Source organism: Phoenix dactylifera, unplaced genomic scaffold (genome assembly GCF_009389715.1).
Source record: "Phoenix dactylifera cultivar Barhee BC4 unplaced genomic scaffold, palm_55x_up_171113_PBpolish2nd_filt_p 000732F, whole genome shotgun sequence".
NCBI classification, from domain to species: Eukaryota; Viridiplantae; Streptophyta; class Magnoliopsida; order Arecales; family Arecaceae; genus Phoenix; species Phoenix dactylifera.
Window position 1 is genome coordinate 105,834 of NW_024068108.1, and position 6,000 is coordinate 111,833.

Here is a 6,000-nt window from a genome sequence, read left to right on the forward strand (position 1 = left end):
AAAAAATTTAGCTAGTTTGCTTGATCAACTATTCAACTGCAATTTAATGTCATGACATAAAGTGATAAAAATCTTCTTGATTGTTGCATATAGTATAAAGCATTTGCATAAAATAATCTAAGGGCTGAACCCATTAAAAAGATAAGGTCGGAATTTCATCACTCGTCCTTAGCCCAAAAATCATCCAAGTGCATAAATATCCTAAGCCTAATTAAAATCAACTAGACGTTGGCTCCTAAGGATATTCGAGCTCAATAGGATGAAGACCACCGAAAGTTGCACCAATTTCGTTCTGTTATCTGGTCGATGTCTAGGCAAGCTTTGTCCCTTTAAGTGATTAAAGGAAGACAGTTTCTGTTCGAGGAAAGTGGGTTTTAAGTGGGACCTTTGCTACATGCATCGTGACCCCTCCACTTACCTGGGAGCTTACCTGGTCGACTAAGGTTAATAGACCGGATTGGAGGCTTAGGTGTCCTCTTCGACCCAGTTAGGAGCTGTCTAGAATTTTTAGGAAAACCTTAGAAATTGTTGGGTGATGTTTTAATGCATGTTCTAATTAAACTTTTGTTTTACTGTATTAGGGTGTTTGTGTAAAAAAAAAAATAAAATAAAATAAAATAAAAAATAAAAATAAAAATAATAATAATAAAAAAAAAACTTAGTATATGCTGTTGTGGGAGAGAGATAAAACGAATAGATTATTTCGAGTTGAATCAAAAGATAAAAATTTAATTGTTCAAAGTTCAGATAATCAAATGGAAGATAATGGTAGTAATCAGGGAGATAATGAATTTCAAGATGACTTACCTATTAGAACGCTTCGTGATTATCTACAACCCACTAGGACCAGTACCCCATCCTGTATGGTTATTCCTACTGCTGCGGGAGCTTTTGACATGAAACCAGGAATAATCCAATTACTTCCAAAGTTTCACGGACTTGATTCTGAAAGTCCCTATTTGCATCTGAAAGAATTTGATGAAGTATGTTCAACACTTCATTTCAATGATGTCACTGAAGAGGTAGTTAAGCTTAAGTTATTTCCTTTTTCTTTAAAGGAAAAAGCTAAGTCATGGTTACACTCCTTAAGGCCTAGGACCATAGCTACTTGGCAAGAAATGACAAGAGAATTTTTAAAGAAATTTTTCCCAACACATAAAACAAACACACTTAGAAGAAATATCATGAACTTTGCACAAAAAGATGGAGAAACATTTTTTCATTGTTGGGAAAGATTCAAGGACCTTCTACTTGCTTGCCCACATCATGGATATGAAATTTGGAGGGTCATTAGTTTCTTTTATGATGGTTTGTCCTCCAATATGAGACAATTTGTAGAAATGATGTGTAATGGTGAATTCATGAGTAAGGAACCAAATGAAGCCTGGGATTATTTTGATCTTTTAGCAGAAAATGCACAAGCTTGGGATACAACAGATAAAAATGAAAAATCAAAAATAGCACCTAATGCAAAAGGAGGAATATATCTTATTAAAGATGATAATGATGTCAATGTAAAAATTGCTAATCTAACTAGGAAGGTTGAAGCCATGGAATTAAGCAAAGCCAATATAGGAAAAGCACAAACTATTGTTGAAAGTATATGTGGAATTTGCGAGAGTAATGCACATGTAACCAAGGATTGTCCTACAATCCCTGCTTTTCAAGAAGTATTGCATGATCAAGCAAATTTCACCAATACTTATAAAAGACCATTTCCAAAAACATATAATCCTAGTTGGCGAAACCATCCTAATTTTAGCTGGAGACATGGACCCACTGCCAATGAATCTCAAGAGAATTCTGTTCCTACTCCTTATGTGCCACCACATAGGAAATCCCTTGAAGATACTTTGCAAACCTTCATGCAAGGGCAGACTCAAATAAATCAGAATACAATGCAATCACTCCAAGAACTTAAAAATTCTGTAGGTAGAATTGAGGCTCAACTCAATGTTAGGGAAAAAGGGACATTTCCAGCCCAACCTCAATCTAACCCAAAGGGTCAACATGAGGTCCATGAAGCAAGTTCATCCCAACCTAAATTTGAGCAAGTAAAGTCTATCACAACCCTTCGGAGTGGAAAAATAATTAACAAAGAAATTCAAACAAAAGATGACAAACCTAAAAAATCTAGTGAAAAGAATGATGAAGATGATAATGAACAAAATGATCCAATACTGCATCACAAGATAGTTGCTCCATTTCCTCAGCGCTTGCTTGCAGCTAAAAAAGGAGTACGTGATCAAGAAATTCTGAAAATCTTTAAACAAGTAAAGATTAACATTCCTCTATTAGATGCCATTAAGCAGATTCCATCTTATGCAAAATTTTTAAAAGATCTTTGTACCATAAAGCGAAAGCTTTACGTACAAAAGAAAGCTTTTCTAACTGAACAGGTGAGTGCTATTCTCAAACACAACACCCCACCTAAGTATAAAGATCCTGGTTGTCCTACCATATCTTGTATCATAGGAAACTTCAGGATACAACGAGCCCTTCTTGATTTAGGTGCAAGTGTTAACTTACTGCCCTATTCAGTTTATGAACAGTTAGGACTTGGTGAATTAAAACCCACCAAGGTTACTTTCCAACTTGCCGATCGATCTATAAAGATACCAAGAGGAATAGTCGAGGATGTACTTGTCCAAATTGATAAATTTTATTTTTCAGTCGACTTCATAGTATTAGATACCCAGCCTGTCATGAACTGTACCACTCCAATACCTGTCATTCTAGGCCGCCCATTTCTAGCTACTTCCAATGCTTTGATCAACTGTCGAAATGGAATAATGAAAATGTCATTCGGAAATATGACTATAGATTTTAATATATTTAACATTTGTAAACAACCCGATAATGACAATGAAAATGATGAAATTCATGGAGTTAATCTGATCGACTCCATTGTAGAAGATGCTCTTGTCCCATCTCTTTCTTCTGATCCTTTAGAAACATGCCTCACTCATTTCGAAAATACAGATATCAACCAAAACTTTAGAGAAATCAGTGCTATATTAGATTCAGCTCCTTTGTTGGATACAGATAGGTGGAAATCTCGTTTTGAAGAATTGCCCACACGCAACAATAGTCCTCTACCATCTAGTGTTCAAGCACCCAAACTTGAGCTAAAACCTTTACCATCTGAGCTCAAGTACGCATACCTTGGTCAAGAAGAGACCTTTCCTGTGATCATATCATCCCAACTCGAACAAAGTCAAGAACTAAAATTATTAGAAATTCTCAAAAAGCATAAGGGAGCATTAGGCTGGACAATTGCTGATATCAAGGGAATTAGTCCCTCAATTTGCACTCATAGAATCCACTTAGAAGCTGATGCCAAACCTTCTCGTCAACCTCAACGTCGATTAAACCCAAACATGAAGGATGTGGTTAGAGCAGAAGTTCTGAAACTTCTGGATGCGGGTATGATCTACCTAATTTCAGATAGTAAATGGGTAAGTCCAACCCAAGTGGTCCCGAAAAAATCTGGTGTTACTGTAGTCAAAAATGCTAACAATGAATTAGTTCCAACTAGGGTCCCCACTAGTTGGCGTGTATGCATTGACTATAGAAAACTTAATTCTGTCACTAGGAAGGATCATTTTTCTCTACCTTTTATTGATCAAATTTTAGAAAGGTTAGCAGGTCATAAATATTATTGCTTTCTAGATGGCTATTCAGGTTACAACCAAATTGCAATTGATCCTGAAGATCAGGAAAAGACCACTTTTACATGTCCTTTTAGTACATTTGCTTACAAGAGAATGCTTTTTGGATTATGTAATGCTCCTGCAACCTTCTAAAGATGCATGCTCAGTATTTTCTCCGACATGGTTGAGCGCTTTTTGGAAGTTTTCATGGATGATTTTTCGGTTTTTGGCTCCTCTTTTGAAAACTGTGTGGACCATTTAAGACTAGTCTTAATTCGGTGTGAGGAGAAGAATCTAATCTTAAACTGGGAAAAGTGCCATTTCATGGTAACTAGGGGAATTGTTCTCGGGCATGTTATTTCATCTGAAGGAATTGAAGTAGACAAGGCTAAAATTGACTTAATTGCTAACTTACCCAACCCAAAAACTATCAAAGATATACGCTCATTTTTGGGTCGTGCAGGATTTTATAGGAGATTCATTAAAGATTTTAGTTCAATATCTAAACCCTTATGTAATCTCCTTCAAAAGGAAACCCAATTTGTGTGGTCTGAAGAATGTCAAAAAGCTTTTGATAAACTTAAAAGCTTGCTGACCTCTGCTCCCATCATGCAACCACCTGACTGGTCACTTCCTTTTGAAATTATGTGTGATGCTAGTGAATATGCAGTTGGGGTAGTTCTAGGGCAAAGAAAAGAAAGGAAACCTTATGTTATCTACTATGCAAGTAAGACTTTAAATAGTGCACAAATGAATTACACCACTACGGAAAAAGAACTACTCACCGTAGTATTTGCACTAGACAAATTTAGGTCTTACTTGATTGGATCCAAAATCATTATCTACACTGACCATGCTGCCCTTAAGTACCTTCTTTCAAAAAAGGATGCTAAAGCGCGTTTGCTTAGGTGGATCCTTCTGCTCCAAGAATTTTTTCTAGAAATAAGAGATAAAAAGGGGGTAGAAAATGTAGTAGCTGATCACTTGTCCCGTCTGACTCTTCCAGATTCCTTAGACAATTCACCCATAAAAGACACTTTCCCTGATGAGCAACTGTTTGAGATCACATCTTCACCCTGGTTTGCAGACATTGCAAATTTTCTAGTCACAGGTGAACTACCAAGTCATTGGAATAAACAAGACAAAAGAAAATTTTTGACTGAAATAAAAAAATTTTTCTGGGATGATCCTTATCTTTTCAAATACTGCTCAGACCAAATTATTAGGAGATGTGTACCTAATGACGAATTTATTAGTGTCATTTCCTTTTGTCATTCTGAAGCTTGCGGTGGTCATTTCTCTGCTAAGAAAACAGCTGCAAAAATTTTACAGTGCGGTTTCTATTGGCCCACCTTGTTTAAAGATTCCCATAACTTTTGCAAAGCTTGCGAGCGTTGTCAAAAGTTAGGTGGGATAACTCGTAGGAATATGATGCCTCTCAACCCAATTTTAATTATCGAAATATTTGATTGTTGGGGAATAGATTTTATGGGCCCATTTCCTCCTTCATTCGGAAATTTGTACATCTTAGTAGCTGTAGATTATGTCTCCAAATGGATTGAGGCAATTCCTTGCAAACATAATGACTACAAAATTATTCTAAAATTTTTAAAGGAAGACATTCTTTCCAGATTTGGAATGCCTCGAGCCATCATCAGTGATGGGGGTTCACACTTCTGTAATAAGCCTTTTGAGGCTTTAATGCGAAAATATGGGATCACCCATAAAGTCGCCACCCCTTATCATCCACAGACAAGTGGACAAGTTGAAGTATCAAATCGATCAATTGAGAATATTCTGGAAAAAATGGTTAACCCAAATCGCAAAGACTGGTCTTTGCGTTTAACTGATGCACTTTGGGCTTATCGTACTGCTTTTAAAACTCCGATTGGTATGTCTCCGTACCGTCTTATTTTTGGCAAACCTTGTCACTTGCCTGTGGAATTGGAGCATAGAGCCTACTGGGCTATTAAGAGATTTAATTTTGATATGGATAAGGCTAGTTCACTACGCAAACTTCAACTTAATGAACTAGAGGAAATCAGGAATGAAGCATATGAGAATGCTCGAATTTATAAGAACAAAATGAAAGTATTTCATGATAGAAATATTATGAAAAAAATATTTGAGCCTTCCTAGAAAGTTCTATTGTATAATTCAAGACTTCATTTATTTCCAGGAAAATTGAGATCTAGGTGGACTGGTCCCATTTATAGTTAAAACTGTTTATCCGTATGGAACTGTTGAGATAGAGAATCCAAATACCGGTAATATTTTTAAAGTAAATGGCCAACGTTTGAAGTTATTTTTGGACAACTTTACCCCAGAAGTTGAATCGACCAATCTG

The 6,000-nt window shown here is 36.2% G+C and overlaps 1 non-coding gene across 1 annotated transcript; it reads right to left on the reverse strand.

The window, feature by feature from the left end:
- Positions 1-1,166: 1,166 nt before the first annotated feature.
- LOC120107025 lies at positions 1,167-1,273 on the reverse strand. Its single transcript, XR_005508999.1, has one exon. It is a non-coding gene; the product is annotated as a small nucleolar RNA R71 (small nucleolar RNA).
- Positions 1,274-6,000: the final 4,727 nt, after the last annotated feature.